Below are 20,549 nucleotides of genomic sequence, written 5' to 3'. Positions count from 1 at the left end.
TTCTAATGAGTTTAATTCACCTAGTTTGGCAAAATACACTTGCACATTCCAATTTCTGCTCATTTACAGCACTGATGGTATAACACCATAAATGTCCAGCTTAATTTTGTGGTGAATTATATGTGGTGGAGACCACCACAAGGATTTCATTAGCCTCAACTCTAAAGCAGTGACAGTAATTGCTGTGAGGTTATAAAGATTGAGCAGGATGTCATAAAAACACAACATAGTGCCAATAAGAAATGTAAATATTTTTGATACCTGGAGACCAGTTAATCTGTTCAGGCAATGTATCATGTTCTATATATTTGTAATATTTTTCTCTGTGCATCCTGCTGGCAGCAAGATACTTTAAACTGCAGAAAACTTGACTCTAACTCTCAGCAGGTCACTTATCTCAAAAACTGCAGCATTAATTTGTGCTGCTAATGGTGAATTAAGAACTCATTGAAGAAAACAATTACCAACAGTGGAAATGTCTGAGTGGAGGCTGGGTGACAACCCACAGTGACACTCACAGTCTTTGCAAAAATGACCTGTTCAGTACATCTCTGGGCAGCCTGTGCCAGGGCCTCACCACCCTCACAGCAAAGAATTTCTTCCTAATATCTGATCTAAACTTCCCCCTTTCACCTTAAGGTCATCCCCACTTGTGAGTCACTCCATGCTCTTGTGAAAAATCCCTCTCCAGCTTTCTTGGAAGACTCTAAGGCTGCTCTCCTTGAGATAATTTGTGCTCTTCAGCAGACACCACAATCTCATCACTCCCTTTTGATGAAGGTGTGTTAGTGGTAGCTCTATCCCCACCCTGTCCTGCACAAGCCCTGACAAGTCAGTCTCTTTTTCCCAAGGTAGCAAAGTGTCCTGAGAAGGACGAAAATGCAGGAACTTGTTTCTAGCTCCAAACCTGCCATCCTACTGCAAGCAGGACAAGCACTCCTCTGCAAGAGCTCCAATGGTGCCTGCACACATGTGGGCAAACCTTGGTGGTGTTAGAGACCAAACACCTCCATTTCAATGTGCTCCTGAGCCACCATCCTCAATGGGGCACAGCCCGTGGGGCTGCAGCTCCCTGAGCTGACATTAAAGCAAACAAACACTGCTCTGAGAGAAGCAGAGCTGAGGAAGCTCAGTTTTCTATGGGCTTGAACCCTACATGTTTTCTCTCTACTCTTCACGTAGCATCCCCTTCTACCTTCCTTTCTTTCTGCAGTTCATGTTTTCTCTGATTTCCCCAGCATCCCTCACAATCCCCTCACCACTGCATCCCAGGGATGTGCTCATCCTACCTCCAACCTCTTCTCATCTCCAAGTTTCTGCTGTGGCCAGTCCCAGCCCCAGCTCTGCTGATTGTTTGGACATTTTTAACCTGACCCTCCCAAGGCCAAACAGAGCCCGTGGCTGCCAGCACAGGCTGCAGTCTCTCACAGGAGGACACACATGGGAACTTCACTATCTCTGTGTCTTGGCACCTCTCAAATTTGGGCGAAACTGGTTGGTTTTGAGGAGGAAATTGGCAGACAAGTGTGATCTCATCTTTTTTGGGAGACCTGTGGAGAAAGCAGTAGGGTTTTTCTGCTATGGTGGTACAACCGGGCAGCACCAAGGCCCAGGGCTGTGGGACATCATATAGCAAATCTCTCTGGCTTTCTTTTGCCTCTCTTGTTCTCCTCTTTGCTATAAAACACCAATGTTCATACCAAAAAACTGCCAGACCTGTGAGGCCGTGGCTGCACAAGCTGCCCTGCATGTGATGTGTGTCCTTTTGGAGCAGCCCCTCGGGCAGGGCTGACTCAAGTGTCCTCAGCCTCGTGAGAGACAGAAACTGGAAGCTGATCTGACTGCAGGGGGAAAAAAAAGGCAAAATAAGGGTGGGCATGGGAGCATTAGAGCTCATGGCAGTCATGCTTAAACCAGCACCACTTCTAGGAAGTCATTGGGTCTGACAGGCCCTGAATTTAGGGTAGGAGCCATTGCAATCGCTGCTGGAAAACTGGAAAACAGTACTGAAAACTGAGGTGATTACCTTTGACCAGGGGAAAAAATCAACCAATGAACCAACGAAAGAAACAAGTAAATAAAACCCAAAACCAAAAACCCCCCACAAAATACAAGAGGCCCAGGGACATCTTAAAATATCTGCTGGGAAGTGGTAGGGAAACCAAGTGTACACAGCATGTCTGCCACCAAGGAGAAGTTATTCCTACGTGGAGATTTGAATCAGAAATAATTCTGGTTGGAACGAAGCATGAATGGAAATGTGTTTCTGAAATCACCAGGAAAAAGAACAAACAAAAAAACAAAAAAAAACCAAACCAAACCAAACCAAAACAAAACAAAAAAACCCCAAAAAACAACAACAAAACAAAACAAACAAACAAACAACCCCCCCCCCCAAAAACAACTAAAAAAAAAAAACCAAAAAAAAAAACCCACCCCAGCAAAACAAGGGTTAAAAGAGCAGCCTCTGCCAGTACCCCAGGTCAGACAGATAGCTATGATACATTAATAAAGGTGTTTATGCCAAGACCAGAAGGTCTGTGCTCAGATAAAGGATGTTTCCTCAACAGCAGATCCCACAGGAGGAGGGCAACAAGATTACAGGTACCTCCAAGAATCCCAAAAGAGGGAAGCACAGACAAAGCACAGCAGGTTTTGCTAAGAGTCATGAAGGATGAAATGAGCAAAATTCTGAGGCAAATAATTGCTGGCTGTAATTTCTGGCTCCTAAAAGGTATTAAAAGCCCATCCAGAACCAAATGGCCATCACCAATGAAGAGGAGCTGCCTGTGTCTCTCATCTCCCTCAGACATCACTCTGGGCTCTGCTGCTCTGGTTTCCTGCACCTGAAAGCATGGAGACAAACAAATAAAAAGGTTCATAGCCCTGAGACCTGATCTGCTCACAGCTCAGCCCCCTCACTCATAGTTTTATGTGCTCCTGAAAGGATTGCACTTAGCAGATAAATTTTTTTTCATTAGCTTATCTTTATCTGAAGTAGCTGAGCAGGTGGAAAGGGTTTAACAGTTGGTGGTTTTCCAAATCCATCTCTCTCATCTTCCAGGTCTTGTCTTCCTCCTCCTCCTGCTGCCTTACTGGAATGGGTGAGCTGTGTCCCTTGTTCCTGCTTCTCCTCCCTGACCCCAGCTACAGACAGACCACTGTGTTGGGAAAGTGTCACAGGAATGGGGTAACTGATCCTTTTCTCCTAAGCACCTCCCATTCCTGCCTTCAGCTGCTGACAGCAGCAAAAAATGGAGCAGCAAGAAGCCAGAATTCCCTCAGGATGACTGAAGCATCAGGCTGTGACCTGTCAAATCCCTCTGGAACCTTCTGTTATTGTCTCCAAAACAAGCATTTCTGCAGAGCCCCTTCTTGTGTTCAGCGCCTTCTCTGTTCTGACCTGTTACTAATGCTTCATGTAATTTCCAATATTCCATTCGTATAAGACATGAATCCCATTTATTTGGTTATCAGTCATTTTCCTCCACTTATTGGGCACAGTGTAATCATAGACTCAGTGGCTCTTTTCTGTTCTTCAGGGAGTGGAAATTCAGAGACTTTAGAGGCACAACTTCCATCTTGCTGGGCATCCCCCATAAATTAATGCAAGGCATGAAAGGGTTTTTACAGTGAAGGAGTTAAAGCAGAGCCATGGCATAGCTGGAGCAGGGCAAAGGTGTTTAGCAGAGCTCAAAACTGTAAAAATCCACTGTGCAGTGCCCTGCTGCTCCCCAGAGTGACCCACAGCTCCCTGGGTTCTTCATGGCTTCTCCCTCTTCCCTTCTGCCCTTGGATGATCCAGAATTTACCATCTTCCTCCTCTTCTTGCTGGAACTATGCCATCTTCCCATCCTCCCTGTCCTCTTGAAAACTTCCATGACTAATCTTGGACCTTGCAGTTGCCTGTCCTACCTGTAAACTGAAGCTGAGGGTTCCCCTTGCTGCCCTGTGGAGTACAACAGTGAGGAGATGAGCCAAAGTCCAGGCAGAAAATCACCTGTGCAAATCCTTATTTGTGTGCCTGCTGGGGGATGTTAAGATTTATATCTGTGCTGCAGCAAAATTAAAATTAAAATTAAAATTAAAATTAAAATTAAAATACTAGGAGAAGGGGAAAAGCCTCCTGATTTGATCCCACACCTTTTTCCCAGATTTACTTTGTGGTTGTGTAGAATCACACCCATCTGCCACCCCTTTGGTAAGAAGAGAGAAATAATTCAGCTGCTATTTGGTCTGCAACCAGCATGAGCTTGCAGAAATGTGAGCAGCCTGGTTGAGGGAAAGGTTGTGTAAGTGCAAAACTTCTGGTTCACAGTAGTCAGCAAGAAATGGTTTATGGCTTTACTTGCCAGGGGCTTTGTAGGAACAAGTTCTGCCCTTGAAAATTCCTGTCTCTGCTGAGAAGGAGTATTTATATCACAACAATGATAGACGTTCCTGAAAAAATGGCAACTTTCACATTTCATCTCAAATATTTATATGTATGTGTGACAATACATCACTTCAGAAGAAAAGGTTGATAAATATTATAAAACCAGGGTATAGCCAGGGCTCAACTTGGCCAGTAATGCCTCAGCAAACTGAAGGTACTTCTACCTCCTCTTATCTGAACCTGTGTAAATTATGGAGTAGTTCAGCTACACAATAAAGTTACTGAGTTCCCATCATCCCATCTGGAGCAGGCAATCATCTCTGGTAGCTCTTATGCTTCTGGCTAAACTGAGATCTTTTTCCCTCACATATTATTCACATTGTATGGAAGGAAAAAAAATCTTTGTGCTTCTCCAATAATTTTTAGAAGGTGAGAACTACTCTAAATGACAAAAGAAAGAATCATCCTTTCAGCACTCACATTTCTGGAATAATAGCACAGATATTTTATTTCTTGCAACTGTTTTACACCATGTGTTAAAAAACCCACACAAGAGGAAGTTGCTTGTTCAAAATATCAGAGACACAATGTGGGCTTGCTGATACAATGAGAGACATCTTCTGTGTCTGAGGGGTTGGTTTTGGTTTTTTTCTTTTTCTTTTTTTCTTTTTTTCTTTTTTTTTTTAACTGCCAAGCAACATTTGGATGCTAAATGGGAGAAGTCTGGGCAGAATGTTTTCTGCAGCTGAGCTGTTGATGGCTTTGCTGTTGTAGAAATCACAGGTGGTCTGCAGGAAAATCTGTATGGCAGAGGGTCAGTGACATTAAAAATCCAGAACACAAACATGCTCTGCCTCCCTCCTCCCCATGTGCCACACAGAGCAACAGAATATTCCACATTAATTTGCAAACCAAATCAGTTTTCTCTCACTGGAGACTCATGCAGGTGTTGCTCAATTTTTTTTAATTAAAAGTCTTCTTCACTTTCTGGGAAGAAGAAACCCAACCAAATAATGAAAAACCAAACAAGCACCTGGGCAGGACCTTTCATTTCTAGCAAAACTAAAATGTGCCTATTTCCCTTTTCCCCACTGGATTTTTCCACTTGCTAAAAGACATGGGGGTGTGTGTGCATGTTTTATTTTACCTTAAGTAAACCAAACCCATTCAATCTCAGCACCTTTTGTCACCCACCAGTGACCTGGTCTGAAACCACTGATTTATACAATTTGGCCATTTCACAGTTTGAACATTGAGACTATCAGAATATTTCTCAGAATGAATCTGTGCAAGCCACACACAATTCTCTGAAGAAAATGAGCACTTGGCTGCTCCAGCTCTCATCACCATCACTGAAAACTTCCCCTTAGACCAGCTGGGTTTCCTCTGTGATCAGTTAAACTGGCACCTCAGAAAAGTCACTTTTTTTTTTGCAAAATTATATTCTCTGTGGAGAAGATAAGGGTTTTTTTTTCAGGTAAAGGAAAATAAGGAGAGACTCATTACATTACCTCTGAGTGTTTTCTCTATTACAGATAATTTTGTCTTTAAAATGCATCAGGAATCAATTAAAGCATAGAAAATTAACATCTTTGACATGGGGCAGAGGGATTAGCCTTATCATTTAGATTTTAAAAATAGGGCAGAGGCAAATCATGTATGGTATTGCTGCATATTATGGAAAAGCAGAAACATTTCAAGATCCTGCTGAGCTGGGTAACACCCAGTGAGAGGGACACCAGGCAGGAACCTTGAGACCCAGCAGGATCAGCCTGATCCTGTAAAAGCAAAACACTGGGACTGCTTTCCTCCCCTCTGGGAAAGGAAAAAGCTGTGCTGTCACATTTGCCAACGTGAGTGCAAACCACAAAGCCTCATGCTGTAAATGCTCTTAGGGATTGGTGGTGACCCCTGTGGTGTGGCCCCTGCTCTCAAGATATTTATTCTCCAGAGATGTCTCAAACTGCTGAAAAAAAAAAAAAAACAAAAAAAGTCAAATGTGAAGCAATGGTGAAACATTTCTGCAAAGTTTTTAGACTCTTGCAGAGAGGATTCCTGGAGCACTAGGCTCTCAAAACCTGTGGCTCTTGGAAGAAATTCTTCCAGCCTCCAAAACCACTTCTAAAAGCATCCCAGCTCCCCCTTCAACCCAGCCCATTGCTGCATTGAACCACCTCAGGTCCTGTAAGCTCAGAGAATTTATTCTTGTGTGCCTTTGCCTTGAGGCGGGATGTTCAGAGTTTGTGTAATTGTGTAATTTCTTCACCTACCTCAGACACCACTGGTGCCAGCATTTTTTGGAAATAAGCATGGTGAGCAACTTCTAACTGGCTTTCATCTGAGAAATGAGAGTCTTCTGCTCCCTTTATTCTTCTCTGTATACCTCACTGGTTCTTCTGAGAACAAAAGCAGAATATTTGTCTCATTTTGGTGACAAAGTGCCTGTATTTATTTCCATCCTGCCTTCACCATGTGACAGATCCACTTCTTCACTTTCCTGATGCCACAAGTATTTCATATTGGGGCTTTTTCTGGGTTTTGTTTGGTTTGTTGTTTGTTTGGGGTTTTTTTACTATTTTTATTAATATCCTTTGCAACACCTGTCTCAGCTTGGTTCTTGGCCATTTGGGTGTTATCCTCTCCTGCTGACCTGAGCCTTTTCCTAAACATCTTTCCCCATTTACTCAGATCCAAACTCCCCACTGTCATGAAATAAAAGGTGCCACAACTTTCAAAGCCCACTCTTCAACTGAGCTTTTGAGCCCACCACGACAGCCAACTTCACAAAGATTTGCCCTTTAAAATCAAAAGCATTGTTGATGAGCCTGTTATTCCTTTCATTTAATTTGATGAAATCACTTGATGCAAAGTTAATTTCTTAAACGAATGTCCTGTAATATTCTTATTTTTCACCAAATCAAAATTCCAATGTATCCACACAACTTGTTCAGCAGCTGTGTGGGAAATAATAGATTGATTTACACTTCCCAGAATATCTGGATCCTACTACAATTACCAACATGTACCTTAATCTGTCAGGTTAGCAAGAGTTTTTTTGGTAGTATTAATCCATACAATCCTAGAGAGACAATTGGCTTCAACCAGGTCTAAACCTGGGGATATTTATTCCTTGGAACTTCTCCAGCAAAGCCCCAGAAGTTATTCTAACACTTCACTGCATCCCTAGGATGATATGGCTTAATCTGAACCAGAATTGTTTGCCCCTTTTCTCTATAACTACTTTTTATTGAGAGTTCTGTATGTTTTACATATTAGATTTAAGGTCCTCTGGTTCTATTTCTTATCATATTAATACATTATAATGATCCATAGCTTCTCTGAGAGGAAATCATACAAACAACAAAGATCAGTGTGGAATTACACACTCACACTCAGTGTGTGTGTATAATTCACTCACAGAATTATTGGAGGAAAATCTCTTTGTCAGACTTATTTTTCATTCTGGGCATCCCACAGTTTTTACATCTGGATCCATCTGAAGTCACAGAGCTCTTAAGAGGCTGCCCTGAAATTTGAGAATCCAAACCAAACTTGTTTAAAAGGATAACCTGCAGAGTATCTTGTGAACCCATCTGTTCCTGACTGCTCTTTACTCCTCTCACCACGCACACAGCACTCTGTGTGCCCAAGATTTGCATCAATCAAAAGCGTGAGCATCACTCAATTGCTGAAAATCTGAGTTTGGACCCGGACATGATTTCTAAGTGGCACAAATCTGCCTTTCCTTGAGCTGAACTGAGTCTCAACCCCCACAGAGTCGTGATGATCTGAACAGAGTCCTGCATGAGTAAGGCACTTTTCAGAGTGAGGGAAATAAGGACAGACAGGAGATGATTTAGCTTAGAAGGGACCTTAAAGATCATCTCATTCCATCCCCCCTGCCATGGGCAGGGACACCTTCCACTAGACCAGGCTGCTCAAATCTGTTTTGTTCACACAACAATGCTACATCCCTTCCAGCTATGGAAATAATCTGATCTCAGGAGGATGAAGCAGCACAAATAAAATGCTACTGTGTGGGGAAGAAAATGCAGCATGAAAGAAAAAAAAACAAAAACCCAAACTGTCAAAAAAGAAACATTGATTTCAAGACTACACAAGGTAGAATCTAATGACCACAAATGCCATCAGACACTGCTTAAAGAGGATTTCAGATTACTGTTCTTAATAAGAGTCATAAACCACTGAACCTTAACAGAACAAACAAAAATATCTCCTATTCTGAAGACAACCTGCAGCAAATATTGTAATGGAAATTGGGCACTTGAAATCTTTTCCTTAGAAAAACTTTCCTTAGTGAGGAGAGAAAAAATGTTCTCACTGGGCAGAAATCACACTGAAAATATGCAGGAAAATCAGTGGTGACCCTGTGAGCCATGACTTTGTGGTGGTCACAGTGCTCTTCACAACTCAATAGCCCCAGTTAAAGCACCACAGAATTGCAAAAAGAGGGGGAAAAAAAGAAGAGATGGAAAAAAAAAATGACCTTTGCGGTGCTGCTGGGAATGACAGTGTAAATTTATCAGGGTGGGATGCTCTGGGTGCAGAGTGGCTGCTCCCCCTGGTTCAGGGCACAGGGCTGACAAAGCCACCCACAGCCCTGGGAAGGGGCAGAGGCACTGAGTGATTCAGCTGCCAAGCACAGGCAGAGCAAGTGACGGCTCCTTATCGCTGCTCTGTGCTTGATTTCACCTCCCCTGTGGAACCTCCTCTCTCCAGCTGTCTCTGTCAGACTGAACTCTGTCCTTTTCATTTCTACTCGCACAGCAATTGCTTCAAAGCTCTCACCAGCTCTGCCCCTTTTGTCTCTGATTTTTCTGGTTCTCCTGACATCTTTCCTGCAGAGCCACGAGCAGCCCAACCTGAGCCTCTCAAAGGATGTGACATTGTGGCCCTACAGAATGGCAAAACATCCCACTGCACTCCCTCATTTCTTTCCTGCAGCTTTCTAATTATCCATTTACCTTTTTGACAGCTGCTGTGGGTTTAGCTGAAACTTCCTTGAGCACCAAGATAGTTTCCTTCAATGGCAATTCTTCGGGGACAAAACCACTGTGCACGTAGAGTTACGTGCACTAAATTAAGTCTACTCCTCTGCACTTGTTAACACTGCCATCCATCCATTATTTTATTCTCAAGCTATTCAGCACCGTGAGGTCTTTCTGCAACTCTTTACAATTAGTTTTCATTTTGATTACTCCCAATTCACTGAAAGTTTTGTCACCTCCAATAATTTTTCAGGTCACTTCTGAGTACATGGAGCTGCCATGTGGCCACCACACATCCCTGAGTGACCCTGGGTGGTGACACGGTCCTACTGTGCAGCTGACAGGTCTTCCTGCCCTTAGTTTCTTGTCTTTAAACTGGTTGCTAGTCCACAAGGCAACTTTCATCCTAATGAAAACTTAGTTTATTTTAGAAGGGACTTCACCAGAAGCTTTGAGGTATCCAAGTGCATGGAGTTTACTGGATCAACTTCATCTGTGTGCATGCTGATTCTCAAAAAAACCCCTTAACAACAGATTTGTGAGCCATCGTTTCCAAGCTGTGCTGACTCTTCTCCATTATTTTGTATTTTTCCATATGCCCAGTAATTTTCATTTTCATAATTTTTCTCACAAACCCCTCTGAAATGAAAATCAAGGTTATGTCTATGAAGTTGTTTGGGTTCTTCTAGGGGCCTTTTCAGGAGTGGGCATCACGTGTCCCACTTCCTCTGACCTTGAGGCTAATTTAAGCAAAGCCAATTTCAGCTGTAGGTTATTCACCACAGTTAATAGTTTGGCAATTTCATATCAGAGCTGCTCTGAAGCTCCTGCATGAGTGCCATCTGGTCCTGTTGATCTGTTGTTATCTGTTTTAGTGGTTTGTTTTAAAAAGGGTTTTAATGCCATTTCAGTTTGAGACCTTTCATCAGACTTGCCCAATTAAAGTTTTCAGTGTGGCAACTCCATTGACCTCCTAAATGGGAACAAACACCAGGACAAATAACCCATTTGGCATTCCTGCTATTGCTTTGCCTTCCTTTTACACTTTGATCATTTATCAGCTATACTGAGTTTCTGACTGTGACCTTCTGTTTCTGACATGTTTGAAAATTTTGTTATTATTACTTAAATGCATTTAGTGTGCTGCTAGCAAGAACCTTTTCATTACCCATTGCTTTTTTATGGTTTTACATTTCCTTTCCCAGAACGTGTATTCTCTTCTATTTCAGTCATTTGTACCTTCCCCTCTATTTTGTAAAGTAACTCTTTTCCTGTGGTTTCTTTTACTTTGCTTTTAACTTTGAAAGTGTTTTTTGAACACAAAGTACATCCCTACTCTGAACTTCCAATGTCAATAAGTGTGTCTATGGCACCTGCATGCAATTCACTTTTCTTAACTGTGCTGATGATCTCTAAAATGTTTTCTCATTTCCACATTTTTGCCATTTCTGAAGCTCTGCTCTGGGGTCTTTGTGGGATTTTTTGTTTCCTATGGACATGCTGCATTTTGAGTGTGCTGTGCTCACCCTGCTGAGATATTTGGGTGACACTTGCCCACAGCAATTCTGTGCTCATGGCTCAGTCAGAACCAGGTACTAGTTTATCTCTGATGTGTTCCCTGCTCAGGTGCTGCAAAAAGCACTTTTGTATGGCATCTGCCAATATAATCTCTGCCTCATCCTTGCCCTAATCTTCACCCACTCTGCAGAGCATCACTGAGACCTCCAATCTCCTTTGTTTTCTGCCATTTCCCACTTTCTCATCGCCCTTGTCATTTCTCAGTCAAGGTCACCAGCCTGGTCAGGTGGCTGAGAGCATCCCTGTCTCCCTCTTAGGCACAGTATTTCAAACCACAGGGATTCCTCATTACATGTGTGCCACAGATGACTTATTAATCTGGTTTGATGCCAAGACTTTTTTAACACAGAGTAGCACAGCGTAATCTGCAATTTCTTTATCAGCTGCAGCCTACAACTGTGCTATCCCATGGCTTAGCTTGTTTTCTAAGTTTCTGGTATGTCCATTGCATCAACAACTTAATTTAAAAGTCCATCCATTTTAATTTTGAGCCTGTAGCCATTTAAATTTTGTACTTCCAGCTTTATAGAAAAGATAGCATTTGTTTGTTTCTGTCTTTGATAATCAAGATTTGGGTTTTTTAAATTCATGATTGCTCCTTGCTGTGGCCCTCATTAAATAAATCAGCTTCAGCCCCATCTTTTGTAGTTGCTGCTGGTTTCGTGGGTTGGGTTTTTTTGCAAATGAGGATGTTAATGAGCATTGTATATGGTCAGGAAAGATCTTCAAGTAAATTGAGAGAGCTACAGGATGTTTGGTCATTGATATCTAAAAAAAGCTGGTGAGCACTCTGCCAGTGCCTGACTCTTGCAGTGTGAGCTGTTACACTTTTGTGCTGTTACTTATTAATTAAGTTACTTATTAATTAAGTTATTTATTAATTAAGTAGCACAAAACTGAGCAAAATCAGTCATGTCAAGAAGCAAACCAAGCAAAGCAAGGATATAGCTTTATCCTTAAAATGGGCTGCTAATGAAAACCTGCTCACAAAGTAGAGTTGTACCCCTGAGGTCTGTTCTCCCAGCAACAGAGCCTTGGAAAGCTGGCAGATGCATGACAGGGACAGGAGCAGAGCTGGAGAGCTGATGGCTTGACAGGTCATCAAGCTAAACAGGAGTCAGAGTGCTTGCTCAGTCAGCAAATCTCTCTGGAGCTGGGTCACTGAAAAATAAAAAGGATTAAACGCCCAAGGAACCCCACTTAACACCAGAGACATGATCACACAGCACTTGCTATCCTGCCACAACTCATTGCCCCAAGGTACAAACATATTATTTACCCTACAGATTTTAACAGATTACTCTCTCTCCAGCAGCAGGGACTGGTTTTGTGCACCATCTGTCGCCTCTCGCCTGTGTGTCAGCCCGCTCACGCCGCCCTCACCAATTATTCACCTTCCCTGTCACCACCACAGCAGTGACCTTCCCCCTGACCCAAACCCCACCACAATGGGGGCTGAATAAACACCAGACTGTAATGACAGCCTCCCCCTTCTCCTCCCCCAGCCAAGTTTGCAAACTGTGAAGAATTCAGGCTTTTTTACGGGTCAGCGCGCTGCAGCACGTAACGCCCTTTAAATTCTGCAGCTTCTTAGCTGGCCTTGACCAAACTCAGCCTGGCATGCAGGAGGCCTTGAGAAACCCAGCAAGAGCTCAGGGTGGTTGAACCACAGGAGTGATGTGGTTGTTGTGCTCAGGAGCAGCAGCAGCTCAGAGCTGGCCCTGCTGTGGTCACGTCCCCCCAGGCAGGTGGTGCCCCACGGTCACACTCAGGGTGAGAAAAGGCCACCAAACACAGCTGAGAGTTGTCCCTGAAGTACAGTTATCTGCTCATTGGCCAGTCCATTTTTGGCTGAAGAGACTTAGCAGAGCACATTTGTGTGTGTTTCCTGGGCACGGTTCCTTATGGTGAGGAGAGTTATGGGGGAAAAACCCAATGTGTCAGAATCAAAGCGACCCCAACGATGGGGAGAGAAATTATAAGCTGACTCCATCTTATCAGAAGGCTAATTAATTACTTTATTATACTACATTATTCTATATTATATTACACAATATTACATTACATCTAAACTGAATCTGCCAAGCACTCAACTCTGCACATAACTGCACAGAATCTCATGACTGTCAGCCAACAATCCTCACACACACACACACTTGGCCCTGATAGGCCAAGGAAAAAAAATACCACCACTTTGGGTAAACAATCTCCATATTGCATTCTACTTTGGCACAACACAGGCACAGCAAATGAAATAAGAATTGTTTTTTCTTTCTCTGAGGTTCAGAGAATGTGAATCCCAGAAATACTCTTGGGAAGTTGTGCCTTGCTTTTCTCTGTGAAGAGAAATGTGGCTACACACGTGAAGGGATGTGTGTTTATAAACTACTGAGATTAGGTAATGTCTACCAGCAAGTATCATGACTCATAAAATTTCACTAAAAATCTCAGAAGTTGGCAATAAAGCAGTTTTCTCTGGAGACAGAGGAGCTGAACCTGAACCTTAACATTTTTTTCACCCTCCAATAATGAAACCATCCCTCCTTCAGGTCCAGACACTTGTGTGACCTCCACAGCTTTTAAATTACTGACTTTATAGAGTAAAAAAAGGGGAGAAAGAGGGAAGAAGGGGAGAAATAAAGGAGCTGACCTTGTCTCATCCCACCCATCCTAACACAGAAATAGCTCTGTGAAGAAAATCCACTCCCTGGGAGGGTTCCAGCTCGGAGCTCTCATGGCTGTGTGTGACCCAGAGCCCTGCCATGGCTTTGGGTGTGTTGGGACTTTCTGCCAGCACAGAACAAATCTGCTGAGGGACCTCCTGGAGAGCACAACAAGCAGGGCTTGCCCCAGGCTTTAGAGCTGCCCTCTCTCCTGTGGTGAAATTTCAGCCCCAGCCCTGGGGCTGAGGGGGTTGCTTAATTGTAGGAAGATGTTTAACTTCCCTCCCCAAGCCATCATCCTCCCAAGTGCCTTGTAAAGAGACTCCTTCACATCTTCGTTTTTATGGCCAGACGTAAGTGCAGATAATTCAGAGTCTTCCAGTTATTATTTCTCATTAGTTTTTAATTCAGGAGAAAAAGCTCATACAGTCTGTTAAATGCTTTACTCACTGCCTTGCTGAGACTCTCATCTGATTTACTGATGGCTTGTGAAGACTTTCTCATTGATTTTTCTTTGCCCTTTCACTGTATTACTCTAATACAGGAGTAAAAAGATTAACTGGGATTGGTGGGTGGCAGGATGAATGTGCTGGCAGAGGAAAAAGAAGCCAGGCTAGGAGAAGACAAAGCAGTTCTGGGGCCACCAAGGGAGTTGTTTGAGGCACCTCATGGCTCTTATCATGTACTTTTGGGAGTCCCTCAATGAGAGGTGGGAGGCACCATGAACACAAAAAATCCTATAAGTAACAAAAACACAAAGAGAGAAGTCAAAGCTTCGCTTTACTGAAATGAATGATAAAGGCCTGGAAAAAAAAATGTTACAACCCTTTGAGGAAATAAAATCAGAAGGCTGATTAAACAAAAATACACCCCCAACACTCATCAAAATATATAAATATATTAAGTCTCATATTTTGCATCATAGCTGTGGTTGTGAGGGGAGCATAAACCATTGAAATCACCCCAAGTGACAGAGTCACCAACAAAGGAAGAGGCAAGGGAAGGACCCACTTGGGGAACAGAAGACAAACCTGAAGCAATTAAAATAGATGCTTTTTCCACCTGGAATAGGCAGCTGATCCACATCAACAAGTCAGGAATTCGGGGAAAAGGGGGAGAATGAGGATTTTAGATGGAGGTAAATAAAAGTAAGACAGTACGCTGCAATTACTGAACCCTCTGACCAAATGATATTGTTTTCCCAGACTAATCAGTATTCCATTCATCACAAGTTGCACTGAAAAACAAACCCCCAACTCTGACATGCCCTCCCCTTCAAGCTCTGGCTATTTATAGCCCCTCCATTTTCAGGAGGGCACCAATTGCAGCAGTTCTGCCACGGCCTCTGGGTCCCAGCAGAGCTGAGGGGAGCTGGCCAGAACACAGCCCCACAGTCCTGCAGCCTTTGCCCTGCCTAGTCCCCTGTGTGGGGGCATATTTCACCCCCAGGCTGAGAGATAAAGGATTTATCCTGAGATAAAGGATGCTTTGTCCAAGCCCTGCAATGCAAACAGGAGAGCTGACCCTGGTTTGGCTCAGACCCTGCTCTCCAGTTCTTGCTCTCCGTGGCTGAGCCCGTCTGAAGCTGCCAAGAGCAGCTGATGGGGAGCCAGGCCAAGGCAGCTGCTCCAGAAATCTCCTTTTGCTCCCCTTTTCCCTCCTCACTTCCCTGCACAGCCCTGGAGATGGTGCATGGGGCCAGGGCAGCTGCTGTGGCAGGGCTTGAAGCTTCATTGTCAAAATAAAACTAAGGAGAGCTCTGAGAAAGGCAGGAATTCTTTCTTATCCATACCCTGGGCACTGAGAGCAGGACAGAGCTTTGGGAATAAAAGCCTGGGGACAGCTTCATGTTATCATCTTGCTCCTCAGAGAAAAGCACAGACCCTGATGAGGGGCAGCAACACTTCCCAAGGAGAAACAGAACTTGCTGCTTCTGACTTTTTCATCCACAGAACTTACCTCTCTCTCAAAGGCAATGAGCTTTGCTGTAGACCCTGTGATTTAGGGTACATTCACTATTTATTTTTTGCAATGTTAATATTTTCTAGGCTGGGAAAAGTGCAAACACCCCCAGTCTGCAGACTGTGAAAACCAGTTGCTCAGCAGCACCATGTCCAGCACGTCTTGGAGGATAAAATACAGCTGTATCTTCACTATGAGGACAACTACTCTTTTTCTCCTGCTTTCAGTGTCCAAAGCACCCCAAAACCTGACTGTGAGCACTGGAATTCATCTTTTTATAGTCAGTTTTTGGGGCAGCATCCCAGTCTTCACAGCAGGAGGCAGCTTGCCATGGAACCTCAGTAAAGATCACCACAAAATACTCAGCAGCAGTTCTCCAGATGTAATATTTGGCAACAGGCTTTTTTAGCATTCCAGCTCACTCCAGCCCAGAAAAATCTGACTCCTTTCACCAAATAATTGTTAATTTGAGAGAGCCTCTTATGCTCGCTTCATTCAGCATTTTGTGTGCTATTCACTTTGGAAGGACATTTTTCTTCTTTTTGCAGATGGAGAATCCTGTAGCCAAATAGTTCTGGATGTTATCCCAGGCCTTTTCTTCTCCCTTGCACATTCACCTTCTTCCCTACATCTTCCCCAGACTGAAGCAGACTTTGCACAGATTTGGAGGATTTTTAATTTCATAGTGTGTTTGAAAAATAGGAGGGACTCAGGGGATACAAAACATATGCAAAGATGTGATGATGTCAACTATAAAATTTTGAAACCAAATGCCTTCTTATTCCTTGCCTGCATTAATTTGGTTAAACAAGTCACCAGTGTTATCTGTGTTCCAGCTATTCCTACAGATGCCTTCCCATTTAAATTTCCAAGGAAGAGCACAGATAAGAACATGAATTTTCTTTCATTATTGAATGTACCTGTGCCCATCTCAAATTTCCCAAGGTCATTTCCTGGGACATTCCTTTGGAATGTTTGTATTCCACGTGCATTTTGGTACTTAAAAAGAAAAATAAGTGAGGAACCATTTACCCATCACCTCCACATACATCACTTAATGCCCTCCTCACTCAATTCTTTGAATATTGTATTCAACCTTGCTAAAGAGTAGGGACAAACAATTTTTTATCCAGTTAACTGACTCTGAAACCAGCAGCATTTGCTTTCAACTTCTTTTTCCTCTCTCTTTTCTCTTTAACAGAAAATTGGCAAACCAACTAAGCTAGGAAAAAGAAAAAAGACAAAATAAAGGGGGAAGAACGTCCCAGAAGGATGAAGAGAAAGAAGAAAATACTTTTTACTACAGCACAAATGATTTTTATCAATATGTCACTGGCATAGCTCTGACTGGAGGAACTGACTGTGGTCCTCCAAGGAATGCAAACACACACGTTCAGCATCTGCAGCAGGAATCTTTCTTGGTCAGTCCTTGAGTGCCTGGTTTGCATGCTCTGACCATAATGCTGTCCTCACCTGTGAAAAATCATACAGTGCAGATATTGGAAACCATCCTATCAGCACACAGAACACAGCTCCTCCTCCCCCAGCCTCCCCAAACTCCTGAAAAATAAAAGGTTTGTCTAATGAAATGAGTATTGCTTCTGGAGGAAGTTGCTCCCACACACCTGTACAGCCTCCCCCTTTCAGAAACAGATTTCCTCTGAAAGGACATTCCCAGATCACCAGAAGCCAGCACAGTCAAAGCTCCAGGCTGTGCTTTCCTTATTTGTCTTGTTCCCTTATTTTCACCAACAGGATAAATTCCTTTCCTTTCCCTCCTGTTACAAATGCCCTGTCACAAAGGCAAGGTGTGTCAGGTTGGAAATGGGGGTGTGTGTTCAATTTCCCTCTGTCAGAGCTGGGGCAGTTCTCTGCTGTTCATGGGGCAGTTTTTTCTTTCTCCCACAGCCAATCCTCCCTCCAGGAGATCTCTGCTGTCCATGGCCACTGAGTGTCCCTGCAGGGCTGATCCAATTCCAGCATCCCATGGGGAGATGCTCCGCCCAGGGCAGGAGCCAAGCATTCCTACCTGGGTACAATCTGAGCCTGGAACAGCACAGCAGCCTTTGCCCCCTGCATTCCCAGAGGAGCAGCTTTCTCCTGCCCTGCATTCCCAGAGGAAGAGCAGGCCCATCTCCAGCAGCCCTGGAGCTGCAGAGGAAAACTGCAGCCTTGTGCAGGATCCCTGCTCCAGCAGAAGCACAGCTGGCACTGCAGGAGGGCTGAGCCCCCATGGGATGGGACTGTGCCACCACCCTGACCCACAGGGGGACAGCGCATGCTCTCACTCTGGCAGTGTTTTTTGTTGATGTTTTTACTATTACATTTGTATTTTTAGTTTTCCTACTAAAGAACTGTTATTCCTACTCCCATATCTTTGCCTGAGAGCCTTTCAATTTCAAAAGTATAATAATTTGGAGTGAGAAGATTTACATTTTCCATTGCAGGGGAGGCTCCTGCCTTTCTTAAGTAAACACCTGTCTGTTCAAACCAAGACACAAGGTATGAGCAGCAGGGGATGGAGATTGAATTGTGGCTGGTCCCTGCCCGAGGCCCCCTGTGCTGCACAAGGAGGTAGAAAAGAGGGCAGAAGGGAAAGAAAACAAAACCAATGATTTTGAATTTACCAGCTAGCACTCCCTGAGGGACAAGAGGGAAATGCAGACAATAAGGTTATTCTTTAGGAACACACCTGTTATGTTGGTCAGGGTGGGAGCCCCTGCCTTAATGCCTCAAAATTTAGACTGGAAGGTGGGTACCATTAGGGCAAAAAACCACTAGGCAGTGTAAGGACAAAAAATATGCTACTCACATGTTTTTCTCCTTGTTTTTAAGTGTTGTAGTCAGTATTCAGTAATTTAAAATAGAGTGTGAGCTACACTGTAAGGGCTGGCAGTGAGTGCTGCTGGGATTTAGTGCTGAGGGTGTTTTCTTTGTGTCTTACCAGGAACAAAAGTCCCAGTGAGGAGGAGTTGTGGAGTCTGTTGCAGCCCCAAACAGCCACCTGCTCACTCCCCTGGGATGGGGTGTGTTGGAACCCTGGCTGCTGAGAATTCCAGACTTTCTGTGCTGCCAGGCACTGACCTGAGAACACTGCATTGACCTGAGGCCCTGGAGAAGCTTCCAAAATGGAATGACAGAACTGGGATTGTGGGTGTGCAGTTTGGATAGAAGTGTGTGATATCACAGGGTGGGGAACTCAGAGTTTAAGGGTTTAGAAAACAGTAATAGATATAAAACAAAATAGAAGTTTTAAGACAGAAACTAGTCCTCCTTCTTCACCTTCTTCTCCATGGGTTTAAGTAATTAGATTAAAAAATCTTCATTGCGAACCATGAGTAGTTAGTTATTAAGGCAAAAGTAAAAATAATTTGTCATTTATTAATTAAACTACTTATTCTTAAAGAGTCTTGTAAAGAGAGAAATATGTCTCCATTTTGTAATTTGTTTGTGAAGTTCTATAGAACTCACAGTTTGTGATACTGTAATATAGAGAAGAACTAATAAACATCTGAGTCCAAACAAGAAATACCTTCTCACACATTTAATCCTGAATTTAGCAAAAAAAAACCAAAAAAACCCAAAAAAACAACAAAAAAAAATCCACAGGGATGGGGGAAAGAATCAGAAGGGTAGCAGAGAGACTCCTGGACTGAGATAAAGACAGTCCAACAGGAAAAGCTGCTCATGAGAGCAAAGCAAAACACAAAACTCATTCATTCCCCACTTGCCATGGCCAGCAGGAGTTCAGGGCTCCATCACAGTGGGGTGATATACCTAACAGTGACTTGGGAAGACAAATTAACCATTTCTTCCTCCTTCTCCCCAGTTCTCCATGCTGAGCATGGCCCCATATGGTGTGGGACATCCCTGTGGTTGTGGCTGTGTCCTCTCCCCTCTCCTCTCTGGGCTGAGGGGCAGAAAAGGCCTCGGCTCTGTGTGAGAGCTGCTCAAACAGCCCTGTGCTGTCACCACTGCCTCCAGCACAAACCCAAAACACAGCCCCACACTGCAGAGAAAATCAGCTCTGCCCCAGCCCAAACCAGCCCAGCAGAGGAAATACATTGTTCTCATCATGAGACATCATTTCCCAGGGAACAGGACAAATCCTGCTCCCCCGAGTAAAAGTCGTGCATGACCTGATCCCTGGGCACAGCCAGGGAATAATTCATTCATTTATAGGAACCCAGTGTGGGTCCAAGCCTGCAGAAAGGATCTGTGTGGGAAATAACCAGCAGCTATTTTAATAAAAGCTTGGTTCAACACTTGCTGAGCTCTGTGCTGGTGAAAAGACAGCCTTGTTCCTCCTGCATGCTGCCCACCAAGGAGCACAGCAAGGAAACACAGCACACCAAATGATTGTTTCCTTCACCCCGAGGTTTAATGGCAAAAAATAGCTGATTTAAATGTATTGTGCAGCCCTCCCTCCTGCCTTTTAAATTTCTTCAGGCATATTTTATCTGCAGCTACTCCATTGATTTCAGCGCTGGGGAAAGGTGTCAGGGGAATAGCTCTAAGAACTGGAGAGCAGTACTTGTGTAGCCTTTCCCTCAGTGCAAGATCAATGAGTACCCCAAAGGATGGATGGGAACCACCAGTGTCAATGAGGGGGACTCACTGCCTCTGCTCACGTGTTCCTCGACTTCCTACCTGAGATAGAAGAGGAGAATCTCAGAGAAAGTCTGGCAAACAGGTTATTTTCTCAGGCCTTGTTTGCTGATCCCTGCTGGAGCTCACTGTTTGCTCCAGGGACTCAGGCCCTGGATTTGCTTTTGGCAGTCAGGAAACCTTCCTGGGTTTTTTCCAAACAACAGCATAGGAATTTTCTGGAAGTCACTTAAAAAGCAAATAGCTTCCATTCATCTTGCTAAATATTTTAGTAATGGAAAGGAGTATCAGAAAATAGCTTATTCTGATAATTTGTAGAATTTTCTCAGTTAATTATACAAAGATTCCTGTACC

At 43.6% G+C, this 20,549-nt stretch overlaps 1 long non-coding RNA gene across 2 annotated transcripts in view; it reads left to right on the top strand.

Moving 5' to 3' along the window:
• The window catches only part of LOC135292915 (uncharacterized), a 30,316-nt gene extending 11,209 nt beyond the window's left edge, over nucleotides 1-19,107 (top strand). The window contains exons 1-3 of one of the 2 annotated variants that reach the window (XR_010355070.1): nucleotides 2,647-2,876; nucleotides 16,789-17,161; nucleotides 18,535-19,107. This is a non-coding gene — a long non-coding RNA (uncharacterized LOC135292915). Of the gene's footprint in view, nucleotides 1-2,646; nucleotides 2,877-16,788; nucleotides 17,162-18,534 lie in introns of those variants that run through there. The other variant, XR_010355067.1, reaches the window with a different exon arrangement.
• Nucleotides 19,108-20,549: the final 1,442 nt, after the last annotated feature.

The sequence above is a fragment of the Passer domesticus genome, chromosome 2 (genome assembly GCF_036417665.1).
Source record: "Passer domesticus isolate bPasDom1 chromosome 2, bPasDom1.hap1, whole genome shotgun sequence".
Classification (NCBI taxonomy): domain Eukaryota; kingdom Metazoa; phylum Chordata; class Aves; order Passeriformes; family Passeridae; genus Passer; species Passer domesticus.
The sequence above is the reverse complement of the archived record's forward strand: the minus strand, read 5'-3'. Positions and strand labels throughout refer to the sequence as shown.